The sequence below is a fragment of the Ambystoma mexicanum genome, chromosome 11 (genome assembly GCF_040938575.1).
Source record: "Ambystoma mexicanum isolate Mex_15411 chromosome 11, UKY_AmexF1_1, whole genome shotgun sequence".
Classification (NCBI taxonomy): domain Eukaryota; kingdom Metazoa; phylum Chordata; class Amphibia; order Caudata; family Ambystomatidae; genus Ambystoma; species Ambystoma mexicanum.
Genome location: NC_090934.1, coordinates 608,945,599 through 608,970,022, shown reverse-complemented (window position 1 = coordinate 608,970,022; position 24,424 = coordinate 608,945,599). Strand labels below are relative to the sequence as shown.

The following is a 24,424-nucleotide window of genomic DNA, read 5'->3' as shown; positions in this document are numbered from 1 at the left end:
ATATCCCACTTCTAATCTCTGTCTATCTGGATAAAGACACCTTCCTGGTAGCTTCTAATCTGCCTCCACTATCCATGCTACGGTATGTGCAGCTTTCTTTTCCTTCCAATTTTTCTCCTCTATCCATGCATGAGCACTTTTGTATTCTGTTAGGCAGCTAATGTGAGTTCTCTGTCTATTATGGGCTACATGTACCTTTTACATACAGCCCTGCATTAATACTACAGGCTGCCTACTTTCCTGGATGCTATTAATGCAAATTATCCTGTATGTGCTAGAACAGTAACTTCTTCGTAAACTGCTAATGTTGGTCTTCAAATGCTACTTGTTTATAATTCTGAGTAGAGGAAGAATGAAGAGGGTCAGGGGACTTAAAGGGAGTAAATGTGCGTATTATGCTGCGAGACAGCATATCAACCTATAGGTTGTGTGCGCGACAGGTGGGGGCACGACCAGTATTCTTGATCCCTTAATTCCTTTGGTTTGGTGTAGGGGTGCCCCAAAGATGTCTGTGCCCAGTGCCCCAAAAGTGCTTAAGATGGCCCTGAGGGCAGAACCAGAAATCCCTGGATCCTGTAACCGCCAGGCCCCATGAACACCAGAAATACTGGTGTTCCACTCAGCGGGGAGGCACCCATCATTACAGACATACCGCAGCGGCTGCACCTGGCAGATGCAGCCCAGGTTGAGGATTACTGTGGGGCCCCCCATACTGTCAGCAATGCCGGTCTGCCGCTGACAAATGCAGCCAGGCTGCATTTATTGAAGAGACTCCCTCACGCTGCTGACAATTTCTGGGGTGCTGCTAACATTGCAGCACAGCCAAGTAAAGACTTTGGGGTACCCACAGATGTGCTGCTTGCTGCTTGCCTGGAAAAAAAGAACTGTCTGTCAAAGAACCATCACAACAGATAGCATCCATCAAGAGAACGAACATCAGACAGAAGCAAGGACCTTGAGAAAGACTTGGCCAGGCTGTCTCCAAAGTAAGGCATCTATATATAGTTTGTACAGTGCACTCTAGAGAGACCTGATAGACATTAATTAATTTTTTTAATATTTTCAAAGAACTGTTTTTGAAATATTTTACAAATGCCTCTTATATTTTGAATATTAGTTACATAGCTGCTTAGGTTTTTATATTACTTGTATATAGTGTCTTGTGTTTCCCCTTTTTTATACACAAATGTATAAAAACCCTGCTAGTGTACCGGAAGAGAGAGCGATACATAACCAAACAACTAAAGAACCATACACCGCCATTGCTTTGTATGTCTTTCCTTTTGTGGTCCATTTACTTTAACCATGTGTCAAAATCAATCATCTCTAACCTTTGCCTTTCTATCCATATCCAACGCCACATTAAGGCTCACCAAGGTGATCTTGAACCAAGCGAAGCAGGGTTTGGAGACTGCTCCTTTTATTTGACGGGAGCCAGTCAGAGCTGGAGTTGGTAAGTGCTTGGGGGTGAGTTCCATTGGACACCACTCTGAACTTCATGCAGAGCTGCAAAGGTAAAAATACAGGCTGTGTGTACTAATTCTGGCTAATTGTGGTGAAGTGGCCTTACGTGGTAGAAGCTGCCGGTCTGTAGCTTCAACTGCATTTCTTCTTTTCTTTTTTTGTGGCATTATTGGCATCCTTAGAGTTGGAGTTTGACTCCATAGCGTCATGTGTGAGCTGAAACTTTGAAACTTTGAAAATCTTCACAGACGGTTGTCGGAAGCGGCCTCTCCTGCAGGTCTTGGATTTTTCTGTTCCCTGCTTGGGTGAGGTGCAGTTTGACAGCCTGACGTGCTGCCTTCACGCGTAAACGCCCCTGCTCTGCAGTACTGCTCCTATACTAATATCAGAGCTAACTGGCGACTGTTTGATCCTTGGATCTTCTGAGCCAGTTTCTGCTTTTTGGGCCTTAGAAAAATTGGCACGCGCAGGTTGGATTTCTATAGTGCCACATTCTGGGACTGTGGAACCTATTCAGCTGTGCTTTGTGTGTGGCTACAGGTGTTACTTGTTGTCTACCCCGTTTAAACCTATTTATATAGGTGTTTTATTGTGTTACCATGAAATTGAGAAGTAAACTCAAGGGTGGATAAAAAAGCAGAAATGATAGTAAAGATGTGCATAAGGCCGAAACCAGCACACAAACTGTGGTTATTAAGGATAAGAAGATCACTGACTTCTTCTGTGATAAACGGCTGTTGCGCAGATACACTCTGCACCAGTGGAGGCAGCGACATCTGCTAAAGATGTGGCATGTACCTCGCTGGAATTTGCTAACAATAATTCTTTACTGAATCTGTGCTAAATCACTGACGTGGAGAGGCGGAAAAATCATAGCCCTGTCCCGGAAATGGTAGATATTGTTCCGGTTATCTCAGTGTTGGAAGGAACCATCTCAAGTATTCCTCCTATTGCTATTACTGACAGACTCTCCTGCTCTCTTCAACCTACGGGCCTAGTGGACAGTTTTGCTGACTCGGAATCACAAGAAAATGCATCTTTAGATGTTAACAATTATTGTGGGAAATGTAATATTGAGGCTAAATTGAAAGATCTGGAGAATCATAATACCACTACCAGTTCTGCTCTGAAAATACTGCTACGATTGTGTTATACCATTACTTCCCAGGTTAGAAATAATGCAGATGCACTTAAGGTAATGGCTAAAATAGTGCCAACTCCCGAGCTGGTGGGGGGATCCCTGTGGATAATGTGCCTGCTAAAATGGAGACACCTGTATTGTTAACAGAAATTTTGGAATCCACTTTGGTTGAGATTCTTGCTGGTAGTGAATGTGAGAGTACGGATGGATGTCATTTGTCTATGAGAGAGAGGTAGGGGCGACAACATATGGTAAAGAAATTAGATAAGGTTGCGGTAGTGCCTGAAAATGCTGATAAGCAGGTGCCAGTTGTGATGAAATCTATGTCTAAAAGAGCTAGAAAGCGAGCTGACAGGAAGGCAAAAAAGCGTACTATGAAGGATGGAATCTTACCACCTGGTTGATTGGCTCTGATAAGCCAAAACTCAAGGTTTCTAAGGCTCTAGTACATTTGATACTACTGACTCATCTACTGATGGCATGGATGATAGTACTGACGAATCTGTTGTGCTCAATGTGTCAAAAAAGAAATCTAAGGTTACATTTTCTGAAGTGGCTAAGGAATTACCTTTGCAACTCTTTACTAACTCTCTAACAGATTCTGCTGTAAAACACCCTAGGTCGGCATATCTGCCATAAAAACTGTTCTCAATCTCAGGCAGCACTAAGAAAATGAAAAAGCTGATTAACCGAGGTAAACTACTTGAGATACTAAATGGACAACTCCCCTTGAGAATACTCAAAAGTGGGGATTTTACGTTTGTTGAACCGTGTCAGGGGATGTTTACCCGAGTTCATTGGTACTCTGAATCTGTTGTGTGTCTAGTTAGGGAACATAAGAATGAGCTAAAAGAATGTGGGTATCTGCTAGATGTCAATGAAGTGAGACCTGACCGCATATCTAACAAGGACAGTCATGATTATCCCAGGAATATCAATCAGGCTAAGGGCCAGACAAAAGACAACAATGTAATAAAAGCACATTGGGAATGGCTCTGTTCTTTTCTACCATTAGGCCAAAATAAACATTGAGTTGATACCACTTTAATATCCTGGAATACGAGAGGACACAGTCATATATTTGTAGAATTGGGTTCATATGCCAAATTGTCCTCCTACAGGAAACATGGCTCTTGCAGGAGGTTGTGTTTGATGGCTTCACATCATTTTACAATTTGGCAACTAAAGGTGACAAGGGTAGGCCATTTGGGGGCCTGATAGCTTTGGTATCTAATTGCATACATGCTTCTAAATGTGAACTGGTCCCTGCTAATCCAAATGTACTGATTGTAGAGATGTACATGCATAATGGGATGCGCATCATGCTGATCAATATATATGACACTCCAGGTGATGAATTTATGGCTACTATCCAACAGAGTATATATGAGTGTTTGCTTGATAAATGTTCTGCTGGTGTCCCGATCAACATAGTATTGGGTGGTGATCACAATTCCAATACCCTGCTATACAATATAGGAGATATGATGGAAGCTGAGAGGTGGTCTATATTTATCAAGGAGATGGATTTAATGGTGCTGAATGATAGTGGCTTTGACCGTAAAGATACTTGTAGTACCTGGACTAATGGTCGCTATTCATCTGACTTTGACTTCATTTGTATGAGTGACAAGCTTTATGATCATATCACTGGCTTCCAGATCTATTAAAATGAATTTAGTGACCATTTACTGCTACAATGTATGGCTAGTTGGACCAACTGGTCTGTCAGTGTAGATGCAACTAGGGGGATCACTATCTGAAGGCAAGGTAATAGGATCCATTGGTCTGATGCTAATTTAGCAAAGGCAAAAAAATGGTGCCATAATAGTAATGTTGATCATCTGATTACTTGCTCTCCGGATAATATAATTGCCTGGCTATCTAAGCACTTATATGTTATAATGCCCTCTGGAGGTATGCTTAGACCCTATAAGAATAGTCTCAATAGAAAGAGAGTATATGATAGGGTCATAAGATATATGAAAAGGGAGAGGCGAAGAAAGCTGCGTATCTGTGACTTGAGTGGTAAGAGTTCTGGGCTGCTGTATAAAGAGAAGAGAAGGATTAGAAATTCCTACCGTAATGAGATAAGAAGATATCTGATATCTGAGAATACCATAAATTGGCAGCATATGGTTCGCCTTCTCTTGGATGGTAATACTAGGACATTTCGGACTAGTTTTAGATCTCTTGGTGAAGCTGGGAATTCTGAGCTAGCTATTCCCATTGATAGCCATACATGGGTCATGTATCTTGCCAATAAAGTTAAGGGTGATACGACAATTTTGGTTAAGAAACCTATCCATACTCTGACTATACTAAGGGAAGGTATTCTAATGATTATTAAGTATTTTAAAGTATCCAGAGCCCCAGGGCCTGATGGCCTTTGTAATGTTATTGTGAAGGATAACCCTGAGGTCTGGTCTAATATCTTAGGGATCATCTTCCAGAAAATCATCGATACTGGTGTTATGCCTATTTCCTGGAAGATGTCACATATTATTCCTGTCTTTAAGTCCGGACGTCGGAGCCTACCTGAGAACTATAGACTACTTGCTCTTACCGACATGTCTAGTAAGACTTTCTGTACATTAATCCTTTGTGAAATAATGAAATGGATTGACAGTAATAATATCCTAGATAAGGCCCAAACTGGTTTCCGTAAAGGGTGTTCTACCAAAGACAATGGGCCTCATTACGACCCTGGGGATACGGAGTGAACAGTGCCGTAAAAGGTGCCGGCGCCGTTCACTCCATACCGCCGCATTACGAGGTCCCCTCGCGGGACCCAGGAAGCAACGCCTGGGAAAACCAGGCATGCTTACCGGGTCCCGCGAGGGGAAGAGGGAGCAAACAATGGGCCATCTCGTAATGGCCCGTTGTTTGCTCCCTCTCCCATTCTCATTCAGCCCTATGGGGGCTGAAATGGGAATGGGGAAGGACCGTGTCCGGGTCCTTGGAGGGAGGAATTACTGGGCCTTGCGAACTCAGAATGGCCCGGCAAGTCCTCATTCCGAGGACCCGGACCCCGACGCGATTTCGGCGGCAGCCATGCCGCCAATAGCAGCATGGTTACCGCCAAACTCATAATGAGCGCCATTATCTTTATAGTCAATGCCCTCATTGAACAGGCTAAGGGTAAGAAAAGGTTGCCTCCTTATATGCTATTTCTTGATTTTTCCTCAGCTTCTGACTCAATTGAGCGTAATAGGCTGTGGCAAAACTTGAGTCACTTGGTATGCCATCTCACCTTTTGTATGTCTGTAAAATGATATATGATGAAAGTAAGGCCAGGATTCGGATAGATAATGAGGGTGCTATGTCCGAGCCTGTCATTATTGCTAAAGGGGTAAGACAGGGATGTACATTAGCACATACGCTATATAATCTATTCAAGGCCGACTTTGCTGGAATATTTAAAGCAAAGATGAATGCCCTCCCAAGAATGGGTTCACACAAAATTGGCTGGATCTGCTATGCAGATGACATTGTAATCTTTGATAATACCTTTAGGGGCATCTGTAACAGAGCTAGTGCCATCTGTGAATATGCCAACACCAATGGTTTTACGATCATTATTAAGAAAACTCAGATTATGGCTGTGGGTCAGAATAGCTGTAAACAGCCTGGAATTCCTTGCTCGCTGGGTGTGATAAGGAAAGTAAATTCCTATAAATATCTGGGCTATGAGTTGTGTGGTGACAAAGGTCAAATTAATAAGTTGGTACAACAGAATAAAAGAGCAAAAGTTATGGCCACACTCACAGCAGTTATGTCCTTCTCTAAAAAAACAGCTGGGTATAGTTTACCTGGAATTATTAACATCTATAGACAAAAGTTGGTGGCCATGTTTTTGTATGCTTTGGAGACATCATTCTCGTATTGGTCTGATTGGGCTGACGTTATGGAAGGTATAATATGGTGCAGATTGCTTGGTTTGTCCAACTATACCCCTGTGCAGGCGGTTCGGTTGGAAGTGGGGCTTATCTCTCTGGCCACCCAAGGTGACCATAATAGGGCTAAATTGTATGTGAAAATTAAATTTGCTTATCCGGGATCCCTTCTATATATCCTTAGGGAAGGTCTGGTGGAGGGTATGATGGAGGCTCTTAATAAATTGAAAGAAAGAAACTTGCAATTGTTTGAAAAAATCTGTTTGACGCCTAGGTGGGAACATGGTGAAGGTGTGGTGTTAAAATCTCTGAAAAACTCCATTGAAAAGTGGGCGTCCAGTCTTGATAAGGTTTCCTCCATGAGTTCCCTACATACCTTTAAAATGATGCCATTTATATACAAAGAACCGCAAAGATATCTCTTACTTATGCCTTCACAGACTAATCGGAGAATCTTCATGGATATTCGACATAACCGCCTTAATATCCTGGTGGGTTCATGGAACTTGGATGGGTCTAGGATATGCAGACTATGTGTGGACGAGGACATGGTGGAAACAGTGAGACATTTTCTTATGTATTGCAATTCAACGAGATCTACCTACGATAAATACTTTGCCAAATTGGACCGTGAATACATAGATATTCAAAGCAAAAACCTTTGGTTGCGCTGTCTCTGTAGGAGGAGTAATTACTTGATCATTGTCATTACTCAGATCTAGAAAGTGGCAATAGATCGTTTATTTAAATTTTAAGCTAAGGTTAAATTGTTAATGGACCTTGAGAATGTAAATGAATAGGGTTTTGCTTTGGAATTGCTGATGTAGCTGTCACCTACTTTGCTGTCCTGTTGTATAGATTGTTCCAAGCCTGTGTTTACTTCTGTTTTTTATTCTTTTATTTTATCTGTAATGATGAATTTAATGTATACGTAAGCTTTCTTATTTTTCAATTTTGTTTAGTTCTGTTTTTGTTTTGTGAAAAGTTCTTTTGAACTATAACACAATAAAAACAATTTTTTTTTTTTAAATATGTTTTTATTTGCATTTTTTACTACAAGACAATTGCAAAAATGGTTGCTTCAACATTGTCCCCTTGTATTATTTTCATGTAACATTTATATAAAAAACATAGAAAGGGGTGAAGTGCAAAGCAGTAATAAACTCTAGTCTTGTGTTTCTAATTCGCATCCCTCCCCCTCCCCAGCCTCCCCCCACCCCCCCCTCCACTCAACACATTCGCTTGGTATACAACTCACAATAAACATACAAAAAAAAGAAAAAAACTTTTGGCATTTCAGTATTACGTGTGCTCTGCAAATTGCGACTGAAAGAAAGGGAAGAGCCCATACAGAGCTTGGGGTAAGCAATCAACCAGTGGCATGGGGCACTGCCCTAATTCCTTTGATTGGCTGAGGTGGTAAACAAGTGTCTTTAGTCTGTGGGCTCCCAGTATGCCTTATAATATTCTAGAAAGGGCAACCAAATCATTTCAATATTTCTGCGTGATTCATTTACCGCTGCCGTTAGACTTTCCATCTCGTATATTGCGTGGGCCTTTATTAACCATTCTCTCTTTGAGGGTAATACCATCGATTTCCATTTTATGGTTAGACACACTCGGGCTGCTAATAGGAGATTGCGTGGTAAGTACATTAGTGATTCATATGTTTCATCATCCTCCGACTCTACTCCAAACAAAACTAGTGTGGGCGTTGGGTTTCTGAGGACCCCATCTATTCCTCGAATCCAGCCCAGCACTTCCCGCCAGTACACCTGGACTCTGTCACATCCCCAAAATGTATTACAGAAAAGGATAATGCCTATCTTTCCCTATCACTACGGGTGATCCTCCCTATGCTAACAACTGAGGTGTTCATTAGTCAGTCATTAAATGTTCAAAAGGAATACATCTGCTGTCTAAAACTACCCTCTTCAGATCCTGCCACTATGAAAACAAACCTAGGTCTGGAGAATGACTCCATTCTCCTGAGGGTACTTCTAGTACCAGTCCTTTTAGTATGCAATTCGCAAATAGTCTCTTGTAACTTCTTGGATCAAACTTTGCAGTTCCTTAATTGGGTTATTGTGCTTTCTCTTCTCTGTGTATTTCTCTTGGGGTTCTCTTATTTTTCATTTATGTATTGTGAATTCAGTTTTACAACACGATAAAACCTTACACAAAATGTAAAGAAGAAAACATTACTATTACATAAAATTCAGTTAACTTTCATAAAAATTAAAAAACATACACATCTGCTGCCATAGTGAAAACCCTGGATTTAATCTGCCACCATCTATGTATTTCTCAATACAAATTAGGCACTGCCCTTTCAAAGCATCAAAATTAAGAAACAAATGCTCCAAGGTCTCAGTCTCTTTCAAACAATCTCTACACAGTTCAGTGCCACAATTGCAGTTCTTCCAATGGAAGCAGTTGGCCCTAGTTGGAAGAATTATGTGCCTAAACCTTAATAAGCTGCTTCCAAATGTCCACGAAGGGAAATGAGTAAGTTATTGTACACCTTTCCCTAGCTGTGTGTGGACTAACTTTAAAATGCTATAGTGCTTGTAGTCTCCCAAGGAGTCACATTCTACACCAATCCATCCAGTTCTCTTATTAGTTCTCCTTTCTTGTCTGTGGTTCTCAGCATACCCTTTTAATAAACTTTATTGGGCTTTACTTAATATGTGGCGCAATTGTCTGTTTTCTCTAAGCTCCTTTCCATGTATTTTTTCCTCTTAACACTTATATTGGTTTTGTACAGTGTGTTGAGTTACTTTCCCTTGTGCCTATGGTATTTGTATCCATCCTTCTCTTCTCTCATTATTTGGTTGCTTAACAGTCCTTGTACGTTGTTTGTTTCAAGTTTAAATCTGTTTCAGATTTTAAACTGGGATGAGTTAACTCTGAAATATAATGATTCCTTTGGGTCCTATCGGCCTCCTGTTCTCCCCGTTACCTTTGTTGCAGTAGGAGAACATCTTTGGGAGCCCTCTTCCTTCAAGACCCTTTTTCATTTCATGGACTACCAACGCCTGTTCTTCTCTGGCGTCACCCTCCTTGTGATTTTCAGTTTCTTCACTGTGTTCCAGTCCTGCATGCCATGATCATACACCCCGCAGCCTTCTAGTGCCGGTGGTATTGGCGATGTTGCCTGGACCCTTGGTCCACCATACATTCCCATCCGTGGTCCTGCCACTACATTCTATTGGGCTTCTGGCCTTCCGTTCTCTCCCACTCCAGGTAAGCTCTGACTCTGGTGTACCATTCTGCAAAGGTAAGCAGATTTGAGGCTTTGGGGTTTCCTTCTCCATCTAGGTTTACATGGCTTGGGGCCTTCCCCAATTGACCTATGTGGTTCTCCATCTTTCTCCCTCTGTCAAGGTCTACGCAGCGTGGGGCCTTCCCCACCTGACATATCTAGTTCTCTCTCTCTCGTTCTCTTTCTTGTTCGTCTTTCTCTGAATGCATATTTATCCACGTCCTTATCTCAGTTGATTGGGCATTCTGTTTTAAAGTGACATGCCATTTTCTCATCAGATAACAATATCTATTATGAGTTTCTTTATCCCTGTCTTGATGCTTAATAGTTTCTGGTATCGTAGTTTCTTCATCTCATTCTTGGTATTTCCCCAGGTCTGGTATTGTAACTCTTCCAATGTAGCCTGAATGTGTATACCACTTGAGGGAGTTCCTCATGGGAACAGGTCTCGTGGTCCCGTAAGGATGAGTCTCTGCCATGAGGTCCTACTACACCTACCCATAGAGTGGGTATTGTGAATTGGGCTCACCTAGACAGCGTCACAGGTGGCGGAGTACCCCTTAATACATCACAATGCCCACCTACACCTGTCTCCCAATAAAGGTGCATGGTAAGATACCCTGATACATTGTTTGGAGGCACTGCTGAGGTCCCCATTGGTGTGCCTAAACTGATCCTATCCTACCCACTTACCTCATATCTATCTGTTTTCCCTGCCGGGGTAGTGTAAAGATTTCTAGGGTAGTTTCCATTTTGTTCCTGTAAATACGTTTTTTGTGCAAGTTTGAGCATAGGAACCTGTATATACTGTGAGAATCACTGTGTTGTTAATTTTACCAAATGTGCCACCCAACCGGTAGACACCATCCTCATGGATCAGCTTCAGGTAGCAAGATGAGCTGATGGTTTGGGGATTACGCCTGACCATTGCTTTATTATAGGGGGGGTCCCTTGGAGTACACCTCTCCATGAGGTGCTCGGTTGACAAAGTCCATAGAGTTACTCACCACCCAGGTCAAATCAAATGCCTGGGTTAGGCCCCTGGCCTAGCAAGATCCAGTATCCTGGTCTGATTTGTGCCTAAAGAAGTCAACCCTGAGGCATTGCTCCTCATCATCTAGGGGGGAGACCCCATAGTGTCTTATCCTTTTTGGGCATTGAACACATGGACAGGGTTACAGGCTATTGTACCAGCCATACCGCCTATGCTTAGCCCAAATCCTGCCTTGCTCAGTGCTGCACCCAGTCATCCTTCAGCACCCACTGTAGGTGCTATCATGGCGGCACCCATAAGCACCCCTATTTCACAAGGGCCCAGCGTGCAGGCCTTTGCTAAACAAGATTGGCCAACTGATTGCTTCCTCCATGGGGAAGTCTTTCAAGGACATGTTACACGCCATGGCAACAACATCTGAGCATGGCCCCTATTTCCACCTGCACCCTTTCTCCGGGGAGAAATCGACCCTAATGAGTGAAGAAGAATACCAACTTTTGGGCAGATGTTACATGACTGGAGACCTCCAGGCCAGGAGAAGAGTCATTGAGACATTGAGAATCTGCACGTTCCACTCTGTGCCATGCATCCAGACCCCACAGCAAAGGACATCATGTACACGCTGGATGAATCGTTTGGAGCCACTGAGTTCATGTGGAGCTGACGATCAAATATCACAACACCCACCTCCAGCAGGGTGAGAGACTCTCCAAATATCTCACCATGACCAAGCTGGTTCTTCAGCTAGCTTTACAACAGAAGGGGATTTAGCCAAACAGCCTGAACCTGGTCATGCTGCAACAGGTCATGTGTGAAGCCAAATCACTCTGGAAGGAGAGATGCAGGATACGGGATACGGTCTCCCAACTCAATTGGTGCCTCCATACACAGCCACAGTGCATGACCTGTGACATCAAGTGGAGGAGTTGCACCAAACCATGCATGCGATGTAGCTTCAGAGGGTGCCAGCCACCCCATCACCTGTAGTTACATCCAGGCTACCAGAGCACGGAAGAGGCTATACACCACCATCCCAAGAGAAATAACACCAGCTGTTCCATCCCGCTCAAGAGCCACAGCCGCCCCAAGTGTACCAATGGTGTACCATACCCCTCCATCCTTGGCAGTTCTGCCATAGGTGTGTGTAGGTGTGGGACATCTTCCATATGTGCACAAACCTACTGAATTAAATGTGAATCGCAGAAAGGTTCCAGTTCTTCAACACTCCAACACAAGCACTGGTGGGAAATGCCAACAAGGACTGGGAGGGAACACCTGAATCCTGACTACTACTATGCTCCGACCGGGTAGAGACAAGAAACAACATGTCTGCACCACCAGATGGGCCTAAGGCTCCAGTGACACTACCAGTGGGCAAGTCATCTGGCAACCAGCATCCACCCAGACCGGCTAGTACACTTAAGATGAAGATCACCTGTAGTCTAACAACAAGCAGCACATCACGCAAACATCATGGGGAATACATGATGGGCTCATACGACCACCAGCCAACATGACAATTGCCATCGCTGGATGACAGGCACAACTGTTTATGATTAGCGGCTCATAAGTGATCATTTCTATGAGCCATTTTACAGAGAACACTTTGTGCATATCACATTAGAGCCCTTGGCTGGAGTGAACCTTCCCAGCAAGGGCGACAACCCTTGCAAATATCTGGGGTGCATCTGGGTCAAACTGCAGTTTCCACAAGACGTAGCTGGAGTCAGCACTCAAATCGACACCCTGGATCTGGTTTGCAGCAATCAAAGTGAAGGACCTGCAAAACTGATGGTGATTGGAACCAATTCCTCAATATTCAATGCATTGGTGGCATTGTGTACGGATGGCTGGACCACAATATGCCAGCATAATGTCCATGTGCAAACATGCAGAATTGCAAAGATAGATCCAGTACGGAGCTCCACCTGATGAACCAATTGGAGATGTTTGCAGTTTCAGGCAGATCACAATCCCACCACACGTCACAGTGATGGTTCCTGACAGAGTGTGACTCAGCGTGGAGCAACAACCAAGATGTCTGGTGATGGAGGCACCATTATGTGGGGATCTCCCAAGGGGTTTACTGGTACAGCAGACCATGGTGATGATGGATGGAGTGGACCTGAAGACCATCAAGGTTCCGGTCACTAATGTGACCAATAGGAACATCTGCTTACCAGGATGCACCATCACTTCACAGTTCCACCTGACAGCTTCTGTAGTACCAGCGAGTGTTGCCACCAGCCCACCCGAGATGCCACTGGATCCGAAGACCTTGGACTTTGTACACTCCCCAATCTCGGAAAGGGACACGGACCACCTGAGGGAACAGCTTTCTGTGTGCTGAGGCATTCTCCACCAGCCCCTGGACATTGGCAAAGCCCACAGAGTGGAACACAGGATCTGCATGAGCAACGACACACCCTTCATGGAGCGATCTAAAAGCCTGGCCCCAGGAGACATGGAGGATGTATGCCATTATTCGGATGATCGTCTGCAGGCAGGGATTATGCAGAAGTCCCGGAGCCGCTATGTTTCCTCTATCGTTATCATACAGAAGAACAGGGATGTCTGGTTGTGCATCGACTACCGTGAACTTAACACCCACACCATTCCAGACCAGTATACCACAACCGACAATAGACAAAGCATTGGAATGTCAGACAGGAATTAAGTGGCTTTCAGTAGAGCTGGGCGAGCCCAGAAGGGCTCAGGCCAACCGGGTCACAACCTGGCCTCTGGCTTGACCCTCATCTCTTCTGCTCTTTTGCCTCTTCTCTTTAATATCTATATTCAGTTTTTGTTTACACTCATTCACTCTTTAGGTTTTAGGTGTTACTCGTATGTGGATGACACCCACAAACTGGTCCGCCTAGATCTGCTACAGCAGCACATGGTGTCATGTTGTCAAGCTTGTCTTCTTGCAATTAACACCTGGATGTGTGACAACTGGCTTCTCCTGAAGGGAAACAAGACTGAGGTCTTGGTAGTGGCCCCAGCCTCGAGTTCCATCCTGTGGGCCACTGACTTCTGGCCTCCTTTCCTTTGCCCATTGCCGAAGCCTGTGCAGGTAGTAACAAACGTAGGCATTAAATCGTCATCTACCCAGTCTTTCAAGCTTCAGGTTAGTTTGGTCTGTCAGTCTGTCTATTTCAAGCTCAAGGTTCTTCACAAAGTCCTCCCTTTTCTTCTGGCTCAATTTCATGCTATGGTGATATCTTCTATGGTTGTGAGTTCCTTATATTACTGCAGTGCCCTGTACCTGGCTCAGCCTCTTTACCTGTTCCATCACTTGCAGGTGTTACAGAACACTGCTGTAAAAATAGCGATTGGGGCCCCTTTTTGGGCTTGTGCCCACCCCCATTCTCGCCTCATTGCACTGGCTTCCTGTTGCAAAGCGGGTGGATTTTAAAGAACTTTGTATGGTGCACCAGGCTATCTATAGCAACAGGCCAGAGATCTTAAAGGAACATGTTGCCCCACATGCACCCTCTCCCTCCCTCCATTCAGCTTCTCTACTTATCATTCAGATTCACGTCTTCACCACTCCAGATCTGGGAGTTGTGCTTTCTCTGTGGCGGCTGCCAGGTTATGGAATTCCCTTCCACTGGCGCTGTGTGCTAAACAGCATCATTTGCTTTTTCACTGGACCTTGACGACTTTTCTATTCTAGAACTCTCTTATACTTTGGTTTTGCTGCTGTTGTTGTCTACCTCCCAGTCATGATGCCCCCATTGGTGAAGCTGAAGCAGCGTTTTATAAATAAATAATTTAGCGTCAGGATACCACCAAACCTATAATGAGGCCCACTGTATTTTCATGATCTGCCTTTTATTCTTCCGAGGAGAATATTTTGGGATTCTCGAATGTATGTATGATAAAAAGTAATTCTCTAGACATTACATATCAACCAAATGCAAACAATAGCTTTAGAATAAACAAACCAGGGTCTGATCTTAGTCTTTAGTATGTATGTAAATATGTAAACTCAGTATTATATTGTGTTATATGCCCCACATGGATGAATCAAAACACATACTGTGGGTGAAGGCTCCAGGAAACAAGAAACCCAAATAATACTAAAGAATGAAAACATTAAAGATAAAGGGTGGGTGGGCACCTGGGAAAACGGACAAGGAAGTCTAGGAAAAATACTTTCTATTTCTTCAAAACATGTTGCCATCCAATTCCCTAGACAAAGATTCTGCAACCTTTGGCTCAGAAGATGTTTTGGGCTATAACTTGCATCAGCCTTTTCTCACATAGCCAATGGTGAGGGATCACATTATTTGTAGTCCGGAACATCTGGAGAGTTGCCGGTTGCATACCTCTGCCTTAGACTTTGACTTGCTGTTTTTCTGCCACGGGGAAAGACTAGGAGAAGGGAAATGAACATTCAACCCCTGTCCTTAGAATGCACTCAAAGACTGGACTGACACACTGGCCAGTAAGTGGTGCTTTACACACATGTGTGATCGGAGAGAAAATAATTATATTGCCCTTAAATAAATGCATGTTGTTAATATTTTAAAAACATCAAAAGGCAGCAATTGGCAACAAATGCAGCACACAGCTATTTGCAAAGAGAGCCAGTATGTGTTTATGTACAGAGATTGAATTTAGAACCAGAAGAGTGGCAGTGGTGCTATGAGGCACGGTCAGTTTTTCAGAGTTACAATGCAGTAGAATTTCAGCATTGCCAAATCGAATTTACTTGTTGATAGTAAACTGGACATGTGCAAAATTTAGTGGGGAGTGCAACATCCAAAGGGCAGAGGAACAGATAGTTCCCTGCACATGTCTCAATTGATAACATGCCATGTTGACATATTTATTGGCAAGGCCTGTCTAAGGAGAATTCCATTCTTTAAGATTTACTGTGAAGTACCTGGTCTCGTCGCTGCTGTGTGCGTGGCTGAGTAGAATCACTCTTCGTTTTTCATGGATTATCCGGAGCAAAGCCAAGTGGTAAGTGTGACGAAAGGATCAACATCCAAGTTCCCCTCTGGGTAGGGCAAACAGGAAAAGGCACCAGGGGCTGACTACCTATGCCACGGGACAGCCTCCCTGGATTTTCATGGCGCAAGGACAGCGCCATGTGCTGACCGGGCAAGCCGATGTAAGTTGTCAACAGAGACAGGTTTCAGGAGACTCTGGCTAAGAAGGACTATACAGACTGGAAGAGCAGCAGTCCATGAGCAGGCAGGCTGGGGAACTCTGGGAGGAGAGGGGAGCAAGGTGAACAGGCATGCAAAGAAAAAATGGTAAAGCCAGAGAGCAGACAAGAGGGCAAGCGTGGCAGAGAGTCTCAGGTAGGACCAAAGGGTCAGAAAGCAATATGCCAACCTATGGAGCGCGTTATGACTCGTTTGTGAGAAAGCCTGCCGGGTTTATATAGCCAGATGCTGCGACCTCCATAATTGGCATTGTGACTGTGGTAACGTTGGACGCCAGCGGCACTGCAGCACTCGACATGGTGGCACCTTTCTAGGAAAGACTGAGATGGTTGCCGTTGCTGGACCTGAATCCACACTCTGGCTCATGATGGTCACTGTGTCCCCGGTCCCTCTGAACCACACGCGCCAGTGCAGGTAGCACTGCCAGGTGAGTAACCGCAGGCCGCGGCAGTGACATGTCTGGGGCCTGACATTTACTGATTGAGATATTCTTTTTAGTTTGGGCTATTAGGTGGCAGAGACATCTATAAGCTGAAACCTGTGCATTAGAGTACAGATAGGGAGAAATGGCATATGAGGAGGGACAGAAAACTTGCAGGTGTTTTTTGGTTATTTGCCCACCCATTGAATTCCCCATGTCATGCTAATCCCTATGGCCATTCCCACCCAGTACCTGCCCCTCCCCACCCTAAACTCATCCTAATGGGAACTCTTTGCGCTCTTTTTAATCAAATCTTACCATCAGACTTTCCACTCAAAGTGCCTACCAGTGTTTTTTTTCAAAGGAGTCTTCTGAGATGTAATGCTGTATGAATGAATGTCTAAACCAAGTCTTCCTTCAGCCACTCGATTTATAAGCACCATTTGTGTTCTTCACTGAAGTCCTGTTAAAATCAAGCATTGGCAAAGCCAACAATTTTGACTTCTGTATATGTATTAGGTATTTACCAGGCAATGATATTAGATGTCTAGGCACTTGCACCATTGTGCAGCTGCTACCATCGATGGCCAGTAAATACTGCTACCACAGTGCCTTGCCCATGTCTACACAAAAGCCCAAACTGTTGACATTGCCAATGATTGGTTAAATGTATATCACTGCACTTTATAAATATTATATAGTTGACAGTTTCTCACATATGATTGGATTCATGAGATGCACTTTTGCACTCATTTTTTAATATTAATTTATTTTCAGGTTAGTCAAAACAGTACGTTTCTTAATTATTTATTTTTCCATAGAGACCAATAATTATTTAATGAAACAGACCTGAACCAGTCCTTAAGAGATTGAAGGAAGTGGAGATAAGCTACAGATATTGAACTAGGACACACTTCAGGAATCCCCTAGCGTAAACCTCGATAAGCATGTGTTGACATGGTCTCAAACGTGGTCTGAGAACATAGATACGCAGTTGAGATAGAGTCTCAATGTTTTCAATAGCAAACAATGTGATTGCTGTTATTTTTAGATACTTTTCTGTTCAAGTATAAAAAGTTCTTGCTCCTGTGGACTGTATCATGGTATATGGTGTGGATATATTTGGTATGTTTTGGCACCATTTTAATGTTATGATAGGAAATTTATGACACACTTAATACCCAGAGGTTTATAACCGCAGACGCTGGGATCGAACCTGAGGTGCTCCATGTTGTCTTGCTTCCAAGGCGAGCATGTTGCCCCTGAACTATCCTCCTGAGACCAGGATGGATGTTTTCAATACAGCAGAATATGATCATAAGAATTGAATAAAACATTTATAGCGCATTGTGTTTTTTATATGCTTATAATAAGCAATGGGACAACATGTGAGTGAGAATCCTCATTTTATTTCTATTTAGGCCTATAGAAGTTGCTATTCTAAGCCCATGTTCTTGTAATTTGGGCAAATAACATTTGTGGATCTACTGGGGACTTCGTGGTTTTGTGTGGTGGGCATTTATGGATGTTAAAGTATTCCCTCGAAGACTAACATGTTGCTGTGACTATTTAAGTGTACTTTTAAATGTTAGGGTCAACTAAGATTTGAATTGAATAAGGGCTTCCAGACACATAGGTTATTTTGTACAAAGGCCGTATTAGGTTCAAGGCATGCTCATGAGGCATTGGCGGTATTTTCCCATCTATTGCTGATTGCTAGAATTTTGTCTAGCTGTGTATGTATGAATAAGGCAATGATAATTATTGCTTGTGTCCATGCACTGCAGGATGCCTCCTTCCCCCAGGATCACTTTATTATTCTTGTTGTCAGCACTGCTTTGCTAGTCCAGTGTTCAGATGTGTTTGGCACGTGACTCATTCTGAGCAAACTGATATGCTGCCTAAATGACATTTAGGATAGGTAAAATCTATAGGAAAACCCCATTCAAATAAACTTCGTAAATCAGGCTCAATATCTTTTTCTGTCTTAGTTGGGTGCTGCACCCACACTATCACTAAAAACTAGGTATCAGATGGAAATTACTGTTTTACATCAAAGCGCATATTAGGTGTTTTGCTATAAGACAGAGATACACCTATTTAGGATATTGTAGTAGATATGACTTGCATTGTTAGCTCTGGCAATATATATGTCCGTTTAAGTTCTATGATTGGATTAAAGTAGTTTTCAGGCTTTCTTAACTGATTTGCATTGCTCATTTCTCTGCTGAGAGAAATCTAAATTTTGTATGATGCATTTCTTGGGGCTGTAGAAAAAAGGTTATATTCAGCCCCCAGTTTAAAAAATGTCTTTGAGGATGACACGCTATTGATAGATAGAACCCAGATTGGTTTGCAACAAAGCATTGATGCACTTTATAGATACCCTAAGGAAAATGGCCTCATTATAAACCACCAATAAACAAAAATTATGGAAATTGGATCTAAAAAGAAAAGGCAATTTAAATTTGTCTGGAAGCTATTAGAAATGAAGATTGAGATTGTCCACTCAAATATTTATTTGGGAATGTGTATCGTTGAAACAATGGGCCTAATTCACAGAGCATCTTCTAATGGGGTTTTCCCCTCATAAAATGCTTCTTTGAATTACGCCCAATGACTGTACTAGAGGTAGAACAATATATTAGCCTGGAAATAGAAAAACGTTTCATGCCATACATAATTTTGAGAAAAATAAAGGTGGATATTCAATTGATGGTTTACTAAAACTGTATAAAACACATGTGGTTCCCAATCTATTATATGGCTTGGAGATGTATACGATTGTGGAAACTAAATAGGTTAAAACATTTAAGGGGATGCTCTGGCGGAGAGAGTTTTAGGTCTACCAACGATTAATTCAGAATTGGGATTAACATCGTTATCGACTCTGTATGTGAAGATATTAGCTCACGAATTAATCTATGTACTCACATTCTGTGGATCTTTTGTAGTATAATACATCTCCTAATGTTTTGGGAGAATGGAAAAAGAGGTTAATGTCTTCTTCGAGGAAATTGCTTTTATTTTGGAAGAAAACATGAATATCACATTTGTGGAAAAAGGATCCAGAAAGATGCTAATAGGAAAACCTTGGGAAAACATAGAAAATGTGTACTTTATGTAAAGATACCTTGTACATATCTTAAAAAAAACCTTTACAAATGGAAAAGTGGATATCATAATTCATATTAAAAACAGGAAACTTTTAATTGAGATCAATCATGGTGTTTCTTATACTCAGCAAACAGTACAATTTAGAAATGCACATATCATATGGATTAAAAATTGAGAAACGTTTAGAGCAAGTATCATTAATTTATTAGGTGTAAATATTAATATATTGAAATATTGTACATTTTGACAGCTTCTATTTTGTATAAAGAACTATCAAACGTTTAGAGTGGTAAACTGACCGGAACTTCTTTGTATTTTGCAATATGAATTTAAATGTGTAAAGTATAAATTGTATATGTAAGTGTTTTATTAATTTGAAGTATTGTAATTAATTTGTAACACAATGTTTAAAGGATTATTTAACCATAATAATACTTAAATACAAATAAATGTCTCTATTCCTTTCCTGGTAGTCAAGCCGCCCTCCAATGGAATGATAATGCCTCTTAAACATGAACGACAAAATCCAACGTAATTCTATTGTGTTCCACTGTAGCAGTAAAGAGTGGGGATTACATATATATATATATATATATATATATATATATATATATATATATATATATATATATATATATATGGGATACATTACTCACCGTAATCGTATTTCTGATGCTTGTATCTGCTTAGATTCACATGCTGTGCATAGGCCGACATCTAGTGGAAGCTGCGGAGTATTACAGTTTGTTTTTCGAAAGTCGAAAATGGGCGTCGACACAGGCGTGCCAGTAATACTATCCCTAGTGTGACGTCCACTGTACCCAAGATCCCTCACGCGTCTAGGATCCTCAGATTGTATTTTTTCTGACATGAGGAAGCATGAGGAGTAGCGTGAGTACAGATAATCCAAGCAGATAGACAGAAAGGTAAGACTACAAGCAATCATGCGCCTTCTCTCGGAGGGGAGGAAGGGTGGGTCGCATGTGAATCTAAGCAGATACAAGCATCAGAAATACGATTACGGTGAGTAATGTATCCCTTCTGAGGCTTGTGGAATCTGCTTAGATCACATGCTGTGCATAGATTAGCGAGCAGTACCAGAAGAAGGAGGTGGGATGTGAGAAGGGTCATGAGCAAACAGGTGTCTTAGAACCGCTTGTCCCACTTGTGTAGTGTCAATGCAGTAATGCTGAGTAAAAGTGTGAATAGAGCTCCAAGTAGCTGCTTTGCAAATGGTGTCGAGGGGAACATTTGCAATGAAAGCCAGAGTGGCACCAATGCCTCTAGTAGAGTGGGCCCTTGGCGTAAAAGGCAGAGTCTTTTCAGAAAGAGAGTAACACAGCTGTATACAGTTGATAATCCACTTCGAGATAGCGCCCTTAGAGACGCGATCCCCCTCTCTGCCTGTAGCTACGGAGACAAACAGTTGATCTGTTTTCCTTAGCGGTCTGGTTTTATTTACATAGTATAGGACCGCCCTACGCACATCTAGGGTGTGTAGTTTCACCTCAGCCGAGCTTTGCGGGTTTTGGAAGAAAGCCGGAAGCTCGATGGACTGGTTTACATGGAACTTGGATATGAATTTAGGTGAGAACCTAGGGTGTGTGCGTAAAACCAGTTTGTCCTTGTGGATAGTAAAGAAAGGATCCTGCACTGACAGAGCCTGAATTTCACTGACCCTTCTTATGGAGGTAATGGCTACTAAGAAGGCCGTTTTATAAGTCAGGTGTTTGAGACTACTTTTATGCATGGGTTCGAATGGGGGTCCCATGAGCTTAGCTAGCACCACGTTGAGGTCCCATCCTGGCGGTGGGTTCGAAATAGGAGGGTGAAGTCTCTTTACTCCTTCCATGAAGGCTTTAACCACTGGTACTTTCCACCACGAGACCTTGTTATGGGATGTGGTGTAAGCCGAGAGGGCTGCCAGGTGTACTTTCAGCGAGTTAAAAACCAACCCTGCATCCAGCAGGTGGAGCATGTATGTCACAACGTTGGAAGGAGTGCAATCAACCGGGTTGATTTGTTTATTCTGGCACCAGATAACGAATCTTTTCCACTTATCAAAGTAACAGTGCCTTGTATTTGGTTTCCTGGACTCCTTTAGAATGTCCATACACCTCTGTGGTAATTTGAGATGTCCAAACTCTATGACTTCAGGAGCCATGCTGCTAGGTTCATAGAGTTGGGTTCCTGATGCACTGTTTGACCCTGTTGCTGGGACAGTAGGTTGTACCAGGCTGGGAGTCTGATGGGTTCGCACACCGCCATTCTGCGTAGGTGTGGAAACCATGGTTGTCTCGCCCACATGGGAGCAACTAGGATGAGCGTCATCGATTCCTTGTTCATCTTGTACACCACCTTCCTGATGAGAGGAGTTGGTGGAAAAGCGTACGCAAACATCCCTGACCAGTTCATCCACAGGGCATTCCCTTGGGAGTCCGGCTGGGGGAACCTGGATGCAAATCCTGGGCATTGTTTGTTTTCGCTTGTGGCGAATAGGTCTATAGTGGGGAAACCCCACTGAGAGAAGAGATCTTCTACTACGTCTCTGTGAAGGACCCATTCGTGTTCTTCTGGGAGGGAGTCTCTGCTTAGAGCATCCGCTAGGGAATTGAGCTCCCCTGGAACATGTTGCGATGACAGGAAGATGTTCCGTCTGAGTGCCCATATCCATATTTTCTGGGCAAGCTTGGACAGATTTGGCGAACGAGTCCCCCCTTGCTTGTTCAGATAGAACATGGCTGTCGTGCTGTCCGTCCTGATCTGCACCGACAAGTTCAGTAGATGGGGCTCGAACGCCCTTAGCGCTCGGAATACTGCCAGAAGCTCTAGCAGATTGATGTGGTTCTTGGCTACTGAGTGAGACCAGAGACCCTGAGCTGTGTGGTGGAGATGGTGAGCTCCCCACCCAGTCAGGCATGCATCTGTAGTAACCACTGCTTGTACTTCGGGATCGTAAAAGGGTTTCCCCTTTGCGAGATTCTCTCTTGTCCACCAGTGTAGGCTCTGTACGAGTGTTGGCGAAACGACCACTAGATCGTCCCAATGACCACTTGCCTGAGACCACTGTTTCGCCAACCATTCCTGCATGGGACGCATGCGCAGACGCGCGTGGGGGACCAGGTAAATGCATGACGCCATCATGCCCAGTAACCGCATAGCTTTGCGTACTGTTATCTGTTGACCTGACTGATAATGTGGAATTTGCAGAAGTATATTCCGAATTCTCTCGTCCGAAGGGAAGGTCAATCCTTTCTGAGTATCTAGGATAGCTCCTAGAAACTGTTTTGAGGTGCTTGGCACCAGACTTGACTTTTTCTCGTTGATGGAGAAGCCTAATTCGTGGAGGAGGTCGATAGTCCTCTGAATGTTTGACCTGCAAATTCCTGGGGTTTCCCCCGTTATGAGCCAGTCGTCCAGATAAGGGTACACCGGGATTGCTTCCCTGCGTAGGTGTGCAGCCGCCACCGCCAGTACCTTGGTGAATACCCTTGGTGCTGAAGCTATCCCGAAGGGCAGTACCTTGAATTGGTAGTGTCGACTGTCCACCTTGAAACGCAAGTACTTTCTGTGCGCTGGGAGCATGGAAATATGAAAATAAGCATCTTTCATATCCAAGGTTGCCATGTAATCCCCCTTCTTTAGGAGGGGGATTACCTCTTGTAGCGTGGTCATACGGAATTTTTGGGGCTTGACATACTTGTTGGCAGGCCGTAAGTCCAATACTGGGCGCATTGTCAAATCTTTCTTTGGCACAAGGAAGTAAGTTGAATAGATACCCTTGTTTACCTGGTGTCCTGGGACGAGTTCTATCGCGTCCTTTTCTAGCAGAGTGACGATCTCCTCGAGAAGGATCCTTTGATGCTCTAGGGAGTGCACTCTTTGTCGTGGAGGATGATTCCGGGGACGCTGCAGTAGTTCTATACAATATCCTGCGGATACTGTTGACAGCACCCATCTGTCTGAGGTGATCCCTTCCCAAGCCTGGGTGAAGGTGGAAATGCGTCCCCCTACTGGGGTTGCGTGGCAAGGGACCCTGAACTGAGCGTCACTGTTTTGGTGGAGGCGTGCCACCTCCCTTGTTGGGGCTGCCTCTGCCTCTTCCACGACCTCTCTTGTTACCCCTGCCGTAACTCTGGGTAGACTGCTGGTTGTTATTCCATTGTGTACCTTGTCCCTGGGCATAGTTGCCTCTTTGTGAATTTTGGCCGCGTGGGCGACGAAAATTATTGTTCCCCCTCTGGTTAGGGGGTTTGTTGGTAAGCTGGCCAAGGGATTTGAGAGTCTCATATTCATCTTTGGCATTTTTAAGTGCGTCTTCGACCGCTTTCCCAAACAATAGGTCGGGTTCCACTGGCTTGTCTATTAAAGAAGCCTGGGTTTCTGTCTTGAATCCCGACTGCCGTAACCACGCATGTCTCTTGATAACAGTACCTTCTGCTATCAATCTCCCTGCGTTGTCAGCGGCGTCGAAAGTTGCTTTTAAAATGCAACCAGACACGGCTCTCCCCTCTGCCGAGATCCGAGCCAGCTGGCCCTTTAACGGTTCTGGAGCAGAGGCAATGAGCGCCGCGACTTCTTCCCATTGATGGCAATTGTAACTAGCCAACAGGGTGGTGGAATTCGCAATCCTTGCTTGGTAGGCGGACGTTGAGGCTACCTTTCTGCCAAACCCGTAAAGTTTTTTGCTCTCCTTGTCGGGAGGAGCTTCTGATGAAGATAAGGGCGTGCCAGCCCTTTTTCTAGTGTTGGTCACCACTAGGGAATCTGGTTTAAGATGTCCCCTTATATACAGAGGGTCAGACTGGGCTGCCCGGAAAATCTTTTCAATTCTGGGGTTGACAGCTCTGGTGAGGTTAGGATTCACCAGGGAAGGATCTATTCTTCGTTGGATGGATTTGAGGATAGGGATGGTCTGAGCGACCGGTCTTCTCTCTCCTACAAAC

The 24,424-nt window shown here is 43.6% G+C and overlaps 1 protein-coding gene across 1 annotated transcript in view; it reads right to left on the bottom strand.

The window, feature by feature from the left end:
* NELL1 (neural EGFL like 1) overlaps positions 1-24,424 on the bottom strand; it is a 6,602,686-nt gene that overhangs the window by 5,712,664 nt on the left and 865,598 nt on the right. The window lies entirely within an intron of this gene.